The sequence below is a fragment of the Penaeus monodon genome, chromosome 4 (assembly GCF_015228065.2).
Source record: "Penaeus monodon isolate SGIC_2016 chromosome 4, NSTDA_Pmon_1, whole genome shotgun sequence".
NCBI classification, from domain to species: domain Eukaryota; kingdom Metazoa; phylum Arthropoda; class Malacostraca; order Decapoda; family Penaeidae; genus Penaeus; species Penaeus monodon.
Genome location: NC_051389.1, coordinates 52,427,360 through 52,444,859, shown reverse-complemented (window position 1 = coordinate 52,444,859; position 17,500 = coordinate 52,427,360). Strand labels below are relative to the sequence as shown.

General features: G+C 41.6%; 1 protein-coding gene across 1 annotated transcript in view; it reads left to right on the top strand.

Moving 5' to 3' along the window:
* LOC119572311 overlaps positions 1-17,500 on the top strand; it is a 131,668-nt gene that overhangs the window by 349 nt on the left and 113,819 nt on the right. The gene's annotated exons all lie outside the window — the stretch shown is intronic.

Sequence of the window (17,500 nt, the reverse complement as noted above, 5' to 3'; positions counted from 1 at the left end):
AGGAAAGCCGTCCTTGTTATTAATTAATTAAAATACCTGTTAGTGTGAAAACGGCTGTTATTTTCTCCTGAGTTGCAGTTTAGGCCGTTTCCTTCCATCGTCAAGAGAGAAGTTTGGAAGTTGTGTATCTAATTTATGTAAAGTCAGGCAATTAAGTTAATTTGATAGATGCCTTAACGTTACATTCACATTTACATATTTAAATAGACCTATAAATCAAAGTTTATTAACTTAAGCAATATCAGCTAAATAATCATGGATGATATCTGGAATTATTTGAATAAAGTACAAGGATGAATCATTAATTACCACAATGATGCGATAAAAGATCAAGCTTCTTTTTTTAAACAAGTCTGTCTAACAGTAAGAGAGGGGGGGGGGGGCAGGTGGGGTGGTGGTGGTGGGGGGGGGGCTTCCCTCGCGTGAATATTGGGGAATTCCGGTTTAGGACAAGATGTTTTCCTCCTAGAATAAATATCAAGGACGAGCACACATAACACACCAGCGCACAAATGAAAGACACTGTTGTTTAATTACACAGACAATTGTAGAGTATACGATAATCTCATATACACATATCCATTGTAGATCACAACACACACACAAATTATACGCACAGGGATGAAAAAAAACGCATTTACAAAGTGTCAAAACAATGACAGGTAATCACACATACACAATAATAACACATACACAGCACAAACAAGTCCAACCACAACACAAACACAACACACATACACAAACAGACACGACAAACACACACAAACGCACACGACGACACGATATTCACAAACAAACAAAACAACATACAAACGCACACATCCAGAACACACGCCGTGCACGTGGTGGAGATACACCGACGGAGGAACGAACGCCTGAAGCCCGCTTACCCGAGGGAGTTGAGGGACATTACTAGTGGTAAACATTTGGCCTGAGGGAACGCCGCCCCCGCCCACACTCCTGGCCCTTGGGGAACAGAAATACTTCTCCTCACGCCCATTAGCCTGTAACTTATTCTTATCGCGAGGAAAGCTTAGAACGACTATAGAGACGTAACTTTCATTGTGGTATGTTGAACTTGATTTTGGTTATGAGATTTACATCTTTATGAGGTGTATTGCAATTCTCTGAGATTTGCATCTAATTTCAGATGTCATTAATCGATAAATTTCGATGGGTAAGCTTAAATCGCTTAAAATTATCTAATTACTTTGATTGTTTCCATACTTTATATTGTAATGATAAGTCTGGAGAACCTGAGGCATCGTGACATGACACATTTTCAAATTTTTAGGCTGCCTCAACTTTGCTTTGGCTGGAGGACATAATGATAAGCTTTCAACAACGTTCCCAGACCACGTTACGATCAAAATAGATTGGAATCACGAACCGTTCTCAAACTCACAAATTATATCAACATTCTTACTAGACCTATAAACGAAAGTTGTAGAAATTTGAAAGGAATCGTCGCTGTTTAAAGGAGAATACGTTTAAAATCGCGCCAACGAAGCAGGGAATTCAAGTTTGTAATAGTTACCCCTTTCAATCGCGTGAAAGAAAACGGGGCAGGACAGTTCATTTCGCAATCAATCTTATTATGACCTTGTTTAATAGACCACTTAATTTAGCGAATTAGTCTTCTCGGAGTTAATGACGGAGATGAAAGTCCTCCTTAATTACTTTATGAACTTGTAACCTTCGAAAATACTTTATTTGCATAAATTTGCGGTGCATTATGATTTACTCGTACCATTTTCGTGTGGCCTTTCTGTTGTTGGTCATTTATTTTTTCAACACTTCGTTTTCCCTGGTTATCTTCTCTTGTTTTTTGTTATCATTATCGGTGTTTTGCATTTTGAATTGTGATTTTGAGTTGAAATGCAAAAGCGAAGAGATGGAACGGGAATCAATATAAAAAGAAATACAGAATGAACAAGAGAAATGTGAAATATAAATTAGGAAGACATTATGAAAAAAAATGAAAAAGAGAAATTGAGGGAAAGACAGAAATAGACACTGGCCACATGGACTACCGCAAGGCCTAGATGAAATTATTACCTCTTTCTCCGCACTTTTCTTAATCTCGTCTTTACTCCTTTTGATTTCTCTCTTCCATTGCTCGATTAATTTATCTTACGTCCCTCTTTTATCACAGATTCGTATTTCTTACTCTTGATATTAATTCCTTATCTCTAGTTTATTCTTTAAATCCCTTTTCATCATCTCTTCCTCCATTTTTATATGCCTTTTATGTCTCTTCTTTCCTCCTCTCGATATTATCCCGTAATTCCACCGTTTCACAATTTCCTCTTTCTCAATTATTTGATCAGTCTTATCTCCCTATTTGCCTTATCCTCTCTCCTGTATTCTTCTCTATCAGCTGGTCTTTATTATTCCTGTTTCTCCATCATTACTTTCTCCTCTCTCCTCTTTGCAGTTTATCTATGAATTACATTCTTCTCACCTTTCTCTCACCTTCCTTTTCTCTTTTCTTCTTCCTCTGGTTCTTCTCTGTCATGCGGGACCAGTTTCTCCCTCTCTTCGTCTCCTTTCCCTCTCCTCCTCCTTTCTCCTTTGTCAATTCTTCGTTATCACACTTGCCTTTTTCCTCCTTCCTCTCCCTCCTCATTTTTTCTCTTCTTCCTCTTTATTCGCCTGGGTCTTTTCACCTCTTCCGCTCTACTCTTTCATTGTCCTCGTCTAATTCCTCTTCATCATACCTGCGGTTTCCTTCCTCTCTCTTCTACCTGCCCTGTCTTCTCTCTCCTCCTCTCCTTTTCTCTTCCACTCCCTCTTTTCTCCTCCCCCTTCCCCCCCCCCCTCTCCCTCTTTTTTCCTCCTCTCCTTCATTTGTTCCTCCTCTTCCTCTTTTTCTCCCTCCTTTCTCATCTTCCTCTTTTCTCCTCTCTCCCTCTTATCTCCCCCCTCCCTCCTTCCTTTCTCCTCCTCTCCCTCTTCTCTCATCCTTTACCTTCTTTTCTCCTTCTCTCCTTCTTTTCTCCTTTCTCCTCCTCTTCGTCTTTCCTCCTCTGCCTCTCTCCCTAAGGGCACGAGCGCGAGGTGACAGGTATCAGCGCCAGTCTGGAGTCGCCTCAGGGAGTCGGCCACCATCACCTAGATAACACCCTTCCCCTACCCCCCCCTCACGCCTTCCCCCCCTTCCCCTCCCGCTCTCCGTCTGTCCCCTTCCTCTCCTCTTCCTCGACTTCCTCCTTATTCTTCTTTTTGCCTCATCCCCTGGTATTCTCCCTTTCTCTTCTCTTCTTCGCTCTCCCTTCCCCTGCGCACTGTCTCTCGCTTTCTCATCTCCTCTCTTCCTCCCCATTTTTTCCTGTTCTCTGGCTCTCCCCTTCCTCTTCTCCTCCCCTCCTCCTTCTTCCCCTGTTTCCTCCATACCTCCTCTCTCCCCCTTTCTCCTTCCTTTCATTTCCTCTTTTATTCTCTTCTCTTTCCCTAGTCTCTTCTATTTACGGATCTCAGTGTTCACTTTTTCTCGTTTGTTTCGTATTCTTAGATCTCGTTTCGTTTTATTAGTTTCTTTTTATTTTCCTATTTCTATTTTCTCTTCTTTCGATCGAATTGTGTTCTTTTACTCTTTTTTACATTATTATTTTGTTTATCGCGTTTCTTTTTTCATTCTTCACAAGTATGTAGAGGGAATTGGGATGAGAGAAGAGCATGAAGAAACGAGAAAAAAGTGGAAAGGTAAAACAGAAGGAAAGAAAAAAATGTCAATAAGAGAGAGATGATGAGAAAAAAAAAAAAAAAAAAAACAAGAGAGTATAGAGCAGAAACAAGAACAAAATGATAATCCAACTAAAAAATATCCAGCAGAAAAGGAATAAGAAAGGAGAAGAAGAAGAAGAAAAAGAGAAAAAAAAGACACTACTATCTCCCCCGAGACGTCCAGGAGAGAAAAACGAGAATACCCGCATGACAAACGGTCGTAAGTCGTAGGTCGTAGGTCGTAGCCACAGCGCTGTACTTACGCAACTTGGGTGGTGGTCGCCCGGGGTCAGACGCCACTCGCAAGGACCGACCTTGTGGGGAAGAGATAGGTGTGTGGGGAGGGAGGGGGGGAGGAGGAAAAGGATGATAATGGTGATGATGATGATAATGAAGACGGAGGTGAAGATGAAGATCAGGATGAAGATGACGAATAGTTAGATATGGAGATGCAGGAAGAGAAAGGGGTAGAGGAAGGAGGAAGGAGAAAGCAGACGAGGTGTTGAATGGGGAGGAAGAAGAGGAAGGGTAGGAGGGGGGAGGAGGAGTGGGTGGGAAGAGAAAGGAAGCGAGGAAGAATGGTAGGAAAGGGCGAAGAAGGAGATGAGAGAGAAGAGGAAGAAGGAAAAAGACGCAAAAAGTATATAGAAGAAGATGAAGGACAAGAGGAGAGAATGGTCGGAATGAGTGAATCAGGAATACAAGGAAAGGAAGGAAAAAACGAAAGGGTAGGAAGGGATGAAGCAGGGAGATAAGGGAAAAGAGAAAAGAGTAAGAAGAAGAAGAAAAAATAAGAGAGGAAGAAGAAACGCAAGGCATAAAGTAGAGAACGTAGAAGAGAGAGAGAAAAAAAAATAAAAGGAAGATTGGAATTACAAGCCCATAAAAATAATAAGAATGGAGATAACAGGAAGAAAATCGGATTTACGAAAAAGGGAACAAGGAGAGTGCATAGAGAAAATAAAATCAACGAATCGAATCAGAAATGAAGAAAACAAATCAAACAAAATAATAATAGGACGCGTTTTGAAGCCCAATGATATAAGATAGCTTGAAAAAAACAGTAAAGAGATAAGAGAAAAGTTCGAAGATAAGGAAGAAATCTGCAATAAACAGAAGAGAGAGAAATAAAAAAAAGTATAAAAATGGCGAATCAACACACGCCTGTGGATTTTTTTTTCTCACGTTGCTGTGAATTTCCGCGACTGACTTTTCTGTCTCACACGTTTTTAGCATCTCACTCCCTTTTTTTCTTCTTTTTCTTATTCTTTCGTGTTATTTTCTTCCTTTGTCGCTTCCTTTTATCGTGTGGTTGCGTTTGTTGGAGAGCAGTGATGGAGAGATGGAGAAATGTAGAGGATGTAAGGAGAATTGGTGAAAGAAAAAGAGAGAGAGTTGATGAGAAGAAGAGAGGGAAGGTGGGAGAGAAAAAACAGAAGGAATGTGAGAGAGAAAGAGACATAGAAGTGAAGCCACGCACGCGCGCCACACACACACACACACACACACACACACACACACACACACACACACACACACACACACACACACACACACACACACACACACACACACACACACAAGTAAACATACAAAGAGAGACAGAAAATGAGGAAAGAGAAAAAAAGAAAGGAAGAGACAGAGAAACCAAACGATAACGAATTCCAAACGCGAATAAGTAACCCCAGAAGAAGTCCAGACAAACAGAGCGAGAGAAAGAGCAAACAACGAAAGGAGAAAGAAGAAACAATCCCACAAAAGCAAGCACAATCACTAATCTTGCCCGGAGCCTCAAATGCCGCAGTAACATTAGTTGAGCCGAACATTTAGTGCTTAAGGGTACTTCTTTGAAAAAGAAAAAAAAAATCTCGCAGGCGCAAGCTGTGGTTGTAATTACAGCTGTAAAAATAGGTAACAAGAAGAAAAGTTTGAGTTCATCACACGTGCAATACACCCGCGGGTTATGGCCGGCGCTAAACGGTGTCAGGATGGCTGTGAACTCGCTGAGATCCGCATCAAGGCTCGGTAGCGCTGACTGGCACTCTCAGACGCGTTTACATACATAAGTAAATACGGGCCCAGGCATGAGCACACATGCACGCGCACTCTCTCTCTCTCTCTCTCTCTCTCTCTCTCTCTCTCTCTCTCTCTCTCTCTCTCTCTCTCTCTCTCTCTCTCTCTCTCTCTCTCTCTCTCTCTCCCTCGCCCTCTTCCCCCCTCTCCCTCGCCCTCTTCCCCCCTCTCCCTCGCCCTCTTCCCCCTCTCCCTCGCCCTCTCCCCCCCTCTCCCTCGCCCTCTCCCCCTCTCCCTCGCCCTCTTCCTTCCCCCCTCTCCCTCGCCCTCTTCTTCCCCCTCTCCCTCGCCCTCTTCCCCCCTCTCCTTCGCCCTCTTCCCCCTCCCCCTCGCCCTCTTTCTCCTCTCCCTCGCCCTCTCCCTCTCCTCTCTCTCTCTCTCTCCTCTCTCCTCTCTCTCTCCTCTCTCTCTCTCTCTCTCTCTCTCTCTCTCTCTCTCTCTCTCTCTCTCTCCTCTCGCATTCACACACACACACACACACACACACACACACACACACACACACACACACACACACACACACACACACACACACACACACACACACACACACATATATTTTACCTGTCAACCCACCGTTGAAAAACCTGATGTCATACCGCATATTTACTGGTTAATTCCGGATTACATAAAGAAGAGCGTCGAGAATTTCCCCCTAATAGAGGTCGTGGGAGGATGAGGAAGAGGGGGAGAAGAAAGTACACGAAAAGGGAGTAGAAGGTGTAAGGAAGAGAAAGAGGAAGAGGAATAAGAGGAAAAAGAATACAGGGGGAAGATAGAGAAGAAAGGAGGAAGGAAACACAGAGAAGAAATAGAAGATGAAATTGAAATGGGAAGAAGAGCAGAATGAGGAGAAGGAAGAGGAGAAAAGAAAAATGGAGACCCGAAAGACGAATAAGAAGACCAGGATGAGAAAAAAACCCGGAATAGAATGAGAAGTAATATGAAAATAAAGAGGAAGAGGAATAGGAAGAAGAACAAGATGCTTCCCCACTTACGTAACGCGGCGCCGGAGTGATAGTTCTCGAGAAACCGAGAGTTGAAACCGCAGCGACGGACCGCGAAAACAGCTGAAGCGCGGCGGAAGCTTTCGAAAACTGACAAAAGCTGTTTCCGACAGGGAGAGAGAAAATTAAATTGTTAAGTCGTGACGGAACAGTGACGATGTGGCAGAAATATTTTTGATGTAGAATATACCTCTATTTATTTATTTGGGATATACGAATTACGTGAATTTTATCTTCATTCGAACGTGCGGTTAGATCAAATTCGCACGTCGGCGATCATTGGTTAGTTACATCCGTAGGTTTTTTTGCAACTGGACAAACGCAGTGCTGACGAAAAAATTCAGAAATATATTATTGATATACGCGGCACACACATACGCAGACGCACAGGCGCACACGCACGCACGCACACACAAGCACACACACACAAGCACACACACACACACACACACACAAACACACACACACGCACACGCACACACAAACAAACACGCACACAAGCACATACAAACAAACACCCACACAGACATAAAATACAAACACACAAAAAAGCATAAACACATACACAAACGCACACAAATACACTCACGTATACGTAAACGTACACACTCGCACGCTTTTACAATATACACATAGAAATAGCATAAAATCAATACCAAGAAAAGAAAATATTTTCCATTGTCATCCGTTTTAATTATTTACCCAATCACATAAACTATTATAACAAGTCTTAACATTACATACTTACAAACTCGTAAATTGCACCTCACTGGGAAAGGTGCAATTCTATCATTAGATCTTCACATTAACGAATGTGCGCCCGGGTGTAAGTGGGTCATAAAATCGACTCAGGAGAGGGAGAGGGACAGAGAGAGGGGGGGGGGGGAAAGGGAAAGATGAGTGGAGGAGAGAGAGATAGAGAGAGAGAAAAGAGAGACGGAGGAGAGACGAGGAGAGAGAGAGAGAGACAGAGACAGAGACAGTGAAGAGGAAAAGAGAGAGAGAGAGAGAGGGGGGGAGGGAGAGAGAGAGAGGGGGGGGAGGGAGGAGAGAGAGAGAGAGGGGGGGAGGGAGAGAGAGAGAGAGAGAGATGAGGTGTGAGAGAGAGAGAGACGATAGTGAGAGAGATGAAGAGAGAGAGAGAGACAGAGACAGTGAGAGAAAGAGAGAGAGAGGAGAGGGGAGGGAGAGAGAAGAAGAGAGAGGGGGAGAGGGGAGGAGAGAGAGAGAGGGGGAGGAGAGAGAGAGAGAGGCGGGAGGGGAGAGAGAGAGAGAGAGGCGGGAGGGAGAGAGTTACGATGCGGGAGAGAGAGAGGGAGGCGGAGGAGAGCAGAGAGAGAGAGGGGGGAGGGAAGGAGAGAGAGAGAGAGGGGGGAGGGAGAGAGGAGAGAGAGAGAGGAGAGAGGAGATGACGCGAGGAGAGAGAGAGAGAGAGAGAGAGAGAGAGAGAGAGAGAGAGAAATAAAAAAAAAGGAGAGAAGGAGATGGATGAAAGATGATACAGATAGAAAGAAGGAGGTGGAATGATAAATAGATAGACTGACAGATAGACAGGAAAGGAGATGAAAAAGACTGCTTTTGAGAAATAAGAAGCAACTGATGAAGGTCGTGCTCGCCTTGTCCCATAATATTTACTTCACAGGAAGCCGAGTCAGGCGAGAATAGACCTCATCACCTGATTGGTCAAGAGCCGTTTAAACTGCCTCTTCTGATTGGCTGTTGTCATGCTAACCCATCATACCCGCGGCGTAACGATCACGGTTCTGGCGAAGAGTAAATAGACAATCAGAATGAAACAAACTTTATTCTCAAATTTCATATCCATATAAGATAGTAAAACATTTATGTATATTTCGATCAAAAGGAGACATTTTGTAAATAAAAAAGAAGTACAGAGCAGTTTTTAAAAGCATGTCGACTAGTTATTTACCCACCGTGGATTAATTAATTACCCATCATGCGGAACATAATTATTCATCAGAAATCGGTTAATTATCATACTCAGCTCAATCATTCACCATACATGAATTAGCTATTCATTACGTAGTCGTTAACTACCCATCATGCAATTAAGCACTCACCATCCATTTTTTAATCGCCATGCATTAGCTGAACCCATCATGCTTGATTAGTGAAGCGCAAATAACGAAAACCGGCTTCATCTCCTTCATATGCCTCCTCAGCCCAACAGCATCAGTGCCAAAAATATGTTTCAATATCGATTTATAGAGATGATTGAAGGCGCCCTGGTATCTGGCGGCCATCCTTCGTATATCAGGGGGGCCCATTAAAAATGCCTGGAAAGGCAGTTTCTCTGTTGTTAAGAAAAAAAAGTATATATGGAAGTTCTAAACTGGTTCTCGGTCGCTGTTTTTTGTGTTAATATTTTGAGAAGAATGACTCGGCTTTGTTTCTTGTCACGGCTTTCCACTCCACGCTTTCTTTTAATGGTGCGTTCTTTCAGAAGACAGCACACACACCAAACAAATCCACAGGGTATTATTTCGGCTTGCATGTTACAACCACACACACCACGATATATATATATAAATATCTATCGATATATATGTATATATATTATATATATATTCAAATATAATATATATAGATATATAGTATATATATATATATATATATGTATTATATATAATTATAAATATTATTTATATATATATGACATTAATATGTTATATATTTAGACAATATTGCGTATATTTATATAATTTAAATATGTATTAACATATATTTTATAGATGGTAATCTATACATAATATGTGTACGGTAATGTACACACACACCCACCACACAACCACACACACACACACTACAAACACACACACACACACACACCACACACACAAAATATATATATATTATATATCTATATATATTATATATATATATATATATCTATATATATATATATATATATATATATTAACATGGAAACCAACACGCTGACACGCGCAAAACACGGCCACAAAGCGTTCTGGGCCCCCAGTGCCCCATTCACCCTCCATGCGCCCGGACCCTCCAGTCGAGGAGTCCCATTCAGCGTCCGTGAGCAGCCAGAGGAAGGTAAAAAAACAGGTTTTCGTGTGGCGTAAACTCTGGACCCTCTGAGCAAGCCCTTGGTCTACAAAGGACACTGCCCATGACCGTCAAGTTACGTCGAATCCCTTGTACCCCACTGTGTGAGTGGTCATGCACACAGGGGGGGGGGGGGGCGAGTTGTTTGTTTCAGGAGGGTTCAGCTCGAGGTTGATTGTAAAGTCGCTACAGATTGTGAGTATGCACAATAGTCTGTAATGCCCACCGATAGATAAATATGTGTAAGTGTGTGGTTTGTTGTGTTGTGCGCCTGGCATGTGGTGTTTGTGCACGTGCGCGTGTGCATGGAGTGTGCGTGTGCGTGTTTGTGCGCCGTGTGTGTATGTGCGTGCGTAACTACGAGTATTGTGGGATATAGTACTGCTTTTTTCGCAGAAGTAATCCAGTAACTCGTAAATCAATATACGCGAAACATCACAACAAACAGCGAACACGCACCAAGGTGGATATTTAAACACCAGTATACGATGGCGGCAAGTGAAGCTATACAGGAGAAGATAAGTCCACACTCGCCTCCCTTCTACCTCCCAAGCAGTGATCAGCCTCGCCGTACCCAGATTTCCGCAAGGCGCATACTACCAAAAGCTGAACAAGATCTCGCTGAGAGCTGAGAGATAATAGCCTACCGCTGCGCTGACTGACGGCCCTGAACGGTGTTCGTATCGAAACTGGCTGACCTCGAAAGGGCTATCGGAACCGCTGACGCCAACCTTTTCTGTGACGCAAAGAACGTTGATAGTAGGATAAAAGCCGCTCTTAAGACGAACTTTCTTTACGCTTTCATCCCTTTTGGCTCCTAGTTGTGGGTTTTGAAAGGTTCCTTAGTGTTGTCAGGGTCAGGAAATAATATAGGGAGTCAATAGGGCCGAGGAGGAGTCTCAGTTAGTCAAAACCAGTTAAAGATAAGTCCCTATTGTCAAGGGGAGGGATCCTTCTGAAGTGATCCCCTGCCCTTCTAAAAAATCTGGGCATGAACTGAACATAGATGGTTGGAGAGGAATGTGAAAAAGGAACGTAAAACCACAAAGAAAATATAACAAGTATGAATGATGAAATAGATCATAGAATTAATTAAAATAAAAGGGAATGAAAAACACATTCTTATATATATATGATGGATGATAAAAAAACACCGACATAAGAGGCCGAGCATATAAAATATTTCACAGGACAAACAAGAAAGTAATGAATGTAACCTCCACTCTTCCCGTTTCCTTACAAGCAGGGGTCAGAACTTACAATAAGCATCACTCTCCTCAGAAAAAAATATACTTCGATAAAAGGTTTTGGCGTCAATAAACCACTTCCAAGTAAGAAATAACAAGAAGAGTATCAATAATGATATTAGTCATGGTAATGATGAAAAAGTACCAGCAATAGAATAGAAAACTGGACCCCAATTTATTATTAACAGTTTACAGCGTCCTAGATGCGCACCGCCCCCGCCTCTGCCCTCCTCTTGCCTCGGCGTTTTTGACCCTTTGTTTAGTAGACATCAAATGGTTTATACGTTATGGCCCATATTCAGTATCTTTGTGGGCCCAAGGGGGTTTTATTCGTCCAATTTCGTTATTTTGATTGAGTGTTTGTGTGTTGTAAGATGTGTCCGTTTAGGATTTTTTTGTGTGTGAGCAGTTGTCGTGTCGTGTATGTGTTTGTAGTGTAGGGTTTGTATCGCCATTTCTATGCTTTTAGTCTGTGTAGCTGGGTAGTTGGTAGGTATGCTTTTTAGTTGTTATCCTGTGAATATATAGGTATAACTGGAAGCAGAAAAGTCGTGGACGTACTTAAGTCATTGAGCTGATTGCATTCATTGTTACATGCCTGATTTCCATCCGTGATCGCCATGCTGCGTTGCCATTATCAAACTCGCGGGTACACTTAGTTGCACATTAAATGATGCGGCCTTGAGCACTTATTCTCTCTATATTTATCTTTATTTGATTTGCTCCATTTGTTTCGTCGCCTTCCGTTCTTTTTTTATACTATTATTCTCTCGCCTTTAGTTGTTATTCTTACGAGTTGAACCTCTTTTCATTCGCCCCGCCCCTCTTCCCTCCCTCACCTCCCCCTCCCCCCTCCTCCCCCTCCCCCTCCCCCCTCTCTCCCTCCCCCCCCACGACCCTGATCTCTTTCTCTCTTCCCTCTTCTCTCTCTCTTTCTCTATTCTCCCTCTCTGTTCTACCTCTTCTCCTCTCTTCTCCTCTCTCTCTCCTCTCTCTCTCTCCTCTCCTCTCTATCTATCTATCTATCTATTCTATCTATCCATCTATCTATACTCTCTCTCTCTACTCTCTCTCTCTCTGCTCTCTCTCTCTCGTCTCTCTCTCTCTCTCTCTTCTTCTCTCTCTACTTTTTTTACGATGTTAAATATGAATAGTGCACACTGACCCCAGGCATTTTCAATGACCGCAACACGACAACAGTCAGATAGAGGGCCTACCTAAATAAGAAAAACAAGAACTCTTGAGCCAATGCCTGCGGCGCCGCAGATCAATCCGCGCACACCACACACACACACACACACACACACCACACACACACACACACACACACACACACACCACACCACACACACTACACACACAGATGCGCCGGACATGTATTATATTGGAGGTATTTTTGTACGTATAGAATAGATGTATATATAGATATAATCAGATACTGAATATATACCATACACACACACACATTATATGCATACTTACACATATAAATGTGTATAGTTTTCATATACGACCAAACTAAAAGGAAAAAACCAAGGATGGCGAGGAGTAACAATGGTTTCGGTCAGAAATATCGGTCAGAAAATAATCGTGCCAACCCCCCCCCCCCCCCCCTCCCCTCCCTTGCTTAAACCCCCCCCACCCCCCACCCAGATACACACTCCTAAACTCGTTCCTCGGCCTCAACACTCACGGCGTCTTGTCATAGAGGGGGAGGTAGGCCAGTTATTTACACGGTCCTAAGTTTTTCTCGCTCTTTTGTTTTGATGCAGTTTCTTCCTTATTTGGGTGTTGTTTTGTTGTTTCTTTCTTTCTTTCTGTCTGCTTCTATTTCTCTTCTTTGCTCTCTCTCTACTCTCTCTCCTCTCTCTCTCTCTCTCGCCTCTTCTCTCTCTCTCTCTCTCTCCTCTCGTCTCTCTCTCTCTCTCGACTCTTTCTCTCTCCTTCTCTATCTCTATCTCTCTCTCTATCTCTCTCTCTCTCTCTCTCTCTCTATCTCTCCTTCTCTTCCCCCTACCTCTCCACATTCGCCCTCTCCCTCTCCCTCTTTCATTCTCATAATGAGTTCCGTAGAGAGAACTGTAAACTTTCAGAGCTTTATCTCGGATAGAGGCAAAAAACCCAAAAGTGTGCCACTTCTAGCATATGCATATCACATTGTCAAAAATAGCAGTAATATAAGTGATATAAAATATAGTAAGCAGTTGATAGTAAAGAATGATGGTTACAGTGATGCAGGGATAATTGTAGTAGTAGTAATAATAATGATAATGATAGAATGATGATAATAATAATGATGAAAATAATATTATTAATGATAATGATAACAAAAGCAACAATAATATACTACTTTAAACACTACTTACTACTATTAATAATAATAAATAATAATAATAATAAGTGTTATGTGGATATTTCATTACAAGTAATAAGTACAGTTATGTTTAGTAATAATTGATAATGATATCCATAGTGATATAAAAAAATGTGTGCAAATTATGTTAAGATCTTAATCCTCCAGTGCTTGTAGGTTAATCCACTCCACTTGTAGCAGAGCGATTCCTGTTCTTTAGGGTACCGAGATATTATGCCCCCCCCCCCCCCCCCTGAAGAAAATGCTAAGTTAGAAGGACATGTGCCATATTCTGTTTATTTCGCATGCATTGAGTTTAAAGCATTGGGGGTTGGGACTGATGAAGGTAAGGTAGATAAATAGATGCTAAATATAAGGAAATGCCAGGAGCGCACAAACAAAAGCAACCAGAAAATGTACACAGAAGAGGAAGAAAACGTAGTTAAAAAAGCAAAAGGTTATGGTTTTTTTAGGAGAGTTTATCCCTAAAGAGGTAGGTAGTTGAGAGAGAGAAAAAAAAAATTCCGAAGTATTTCACCTGGAGGAGTTATGATGGTATAACAAAGAATTCTTTGCGTAAGTATTAGGGTCCCTGCCTTTCAGCTCTTGCCTTAGCCCTATTATTACGCACCCTGCGAGTTAGTCTCATGAGTAGAGAGGAAAGAGTGGATTTTTATAAGTGGAGTTGGTATATAGTTCTAACATTTAGACTTAAAACGGATGGTTGGGTCGTGGGAGGGGTTTGAGATGATTTCGGTCAGCAGTCACTAACGAATCGTTAAATTGTCGGTTATTGTTTGTGGTAATTCGATATTAAATGCTTAATGATCAGGAGTTCGAAAAGTCTCATGGGAATACTCAAGATCCACCCTCGGTCACCATAATCATATATATAATTCTTTCTTCACATAGGGCATATTGCGGTCCATGTTGTTCTGTTCGTATTTATGTTGTCTTATGCTTTTCCTAACAACCTCAAACCGTTTTTGTATTATTTTGTAAGTGTAATCTTTGCACAGCTGTGAAAATGTCGTTCGGCACATGTGTATCCCTTCAAGATCTATTGTAAAGAGTGTGAGTCATTTAGAAAAAACACACAGGATTTATTGATATCACAACAAGGAAGTGCTTTAAAGAGAAGTTAAACGGAACGACCCCATTTTCAACGTGTCTGCGATCCACATGGACAAGCGGGTGTGGGTGTGATAGAAAGCCAAACGGATTAAGCCAGTACACCCTTTACATTATTCATGAGGGACAAACAACCGTCTTGTAGGAAAGAACTCCTGACACAGGAGTAGGCTCATATCCCAAGAGGTGCGTTGTTGTCCCGACTGTTCAGAGTTGAGATTGACTGCATCCGCTGCCAGTATCGTTCTCCTGTTTTTTATTTTCTTTTTCTTTCTTCTTTTCTTCTTTTTTTCTTTTTTTTTCTTTTTTTCTCTAGTTTATCCTTATCCGGTATTCGTTTTTTTCCGATTCTTCTTCCTCCTCTCTTCTTTTTTAATTAGGTCGTCCGTTTTTGTACTCCTCTTTGATTATTTGTTTTAGGTTCCGCTTTGTTCAACCTATTTCTTATCCGTTAATACATTTTGTCCCCGATTCTTCTCCTCTCCCTCTTCTTGATCTTGGATATTCGTTTTGTCCCATTCTTTCACTCCTCCCATTGTCCCGAGGTCTCCGAAGCCACCCGAAACCTCCTTGACCATTTGGACTGCGCGGTCATTTAGTCCGCCGGCCGAAGTCGTCGAAGGTCTTTACCCACTTGACAGGTTTAATGCCGTGTGTGCAGTGACAGATTATACGCATTCTAAAGCCGAGCGTTCTGCCAGCCTCTGAAGAGGAAGGAAAGAGTGGGGAGAAAAGCATCAAGGGCACTGGAGCCACTTGGACAGCAAGGCGAGGAGGAAAGGCTCTCGAAAAAAGAATCTGTACCTCCCTAGGAAAGAGTTCTTGGAAAATGTTGGCGATTCTTAAGGTTTAAGGATTCTTGTCTATATTCGATGATAATAATAGATGATAGATCAAGAGATGAAAACATCGTTGATAGTTTAAAAAAAAAGAAAAAAAAAAAAAAAACACAAAAACATATACATTAACGCCATACAAAAGCTGAAAATAAAAAAGAGACGTCGGTACTGCAACTGTTTGTCTGACCCCAGTAACAGGGTCCATAGATTGGGTCTGTGGATCAATTTGCTTAGGACTACTCGAGAACCAATTCTACTAAAGATGTGGGTCAAGAGAGAAGGAGGAAAGAGAAGAAGAGGAGAGATGACAGAGGATGGAGTGTCGGTAGGTTAAAATAAACAGGATTATTAGCAGACGGAAAATTTTTTTTTTTTTTTTTCACAGGAACGATGACGAAGCAAGTATATGAAAAAAAAGCTCAAAAAGAAAGAATTAGAAAAAAGGATAAGCATGCTAAAGTGGACGCAAAAAGAGGAAACGAAAAGAGAGAGATATAGCGAAAGAAGAAAGGAATACAAAGAAACGGAAAATAAGATATGGAAAGTGTAGTGCTCATGGCCCCAGGGCACCTGACCGTCGTACCTGATTATACCCCTCTTGATAACGAAAGAGAGAGTATAATGGCAGGTCAAGCTGAGGACCTAAGTAATCCTGGCGGCAAGATGAGGCACTTAAGCCTAGATCGTAATCAAACGGGGGTCGGGAATTGCCTACAAGTTTTAGATTATCATTACTTATTTAGGAAACACGTGCGAAAAGACGGGACGATGAGACTATTAGCCCATCCTTAGTAATGTAAGTTGGTTTTTAATGCTATGTTGCAATATCTAATGGTTGTTTTTTTTTTCTTATTTAGTTTTTTGTATATTTTTTTATTAGTTAAAACATTCTTATTGTTAAGCACTTAGTTTTTCAGTTTCTAGTTTAAATCTTACGCGGTTTAGTTTTACTGTATTTTAATTCTAAACCAGATAGAGCATAGGGTACATACGTTTTGAGGGGGACTATTACGAAATAAAAATATGTCTGCTGCGAGTGATATTTCCATCATTAGTCATCATAAGATATCGGTGATATAGAAAAGCATCAAATGTTCCGGGTAATGTTGAAAAATGAAACTGGAGGATATATGTGTTGATACATCTTCATTATTCACGTCCTTAGAGACGTTAACTTTTGGTCGAATAAATCTAATTCAACATGCTTTTTATGATGAACATTTTACCATTTATGATACTGTTAAAGAAGTCTCTCGCATGATTTAACCTGTGAGACGCGAAGTTCAAAAAACAAAAACTCTTATATACTGGAGCCGTTATCTACCTTCATTAAAGACCGAGCCAGGAGACAACAATAACTTTTTGCTTTTAGAGAGCAAAAAAGGAAAGAAAAAAGGCAGGTAGGAGTAGGACCACTGGTGACTAGATTTCCCTTCTGGCCAGCCCTCCTTCCGTTCTCCACCATATGACCATCGGGCTTCAAGCAGGAAATGACCAAAAGCTTCCTCCCACTATTTTTGAATATATCAGAGAAAGAACAGGCTTTCTGACCTTGATGACCACCAGGGGAGAGTGGTCCATAACGCCTTTATAGGTCTATTAAATCACGGCGAAAAAATATACAATTCGAAAAGGACACGAAATAAAGGAGATTACGAAATCAGCCCTCTTGCCTTGGCGGGTGACTTCACGCTGCCGAAAGTATGGTATCTCAAGGGAGGGGACCCGCGTACGTGAGGAATGAGATAATTACGAAAACTAATTTACTTTCGGAATACTTCTTCTGTTGGCTCACTAAGTGCTCCGTGTTTGAATTATTGTCTGTTGTATATATTCATTTTCTCTTCTGTGCTTATCTTACCAAAATTATGAATTAAAACAAAAAACTACCGAAAAATATTCCTGTAGTAAAACATTACAGAACATGCTCTTGCACCTCGCGGATAGTACTCGGAATTCTTGCGTTTTACTGTTCTTACGCACCTCAAAAGAGCGTCTGACGCACGAAAAGACTTTTTAGTAGAAAAAGGACTG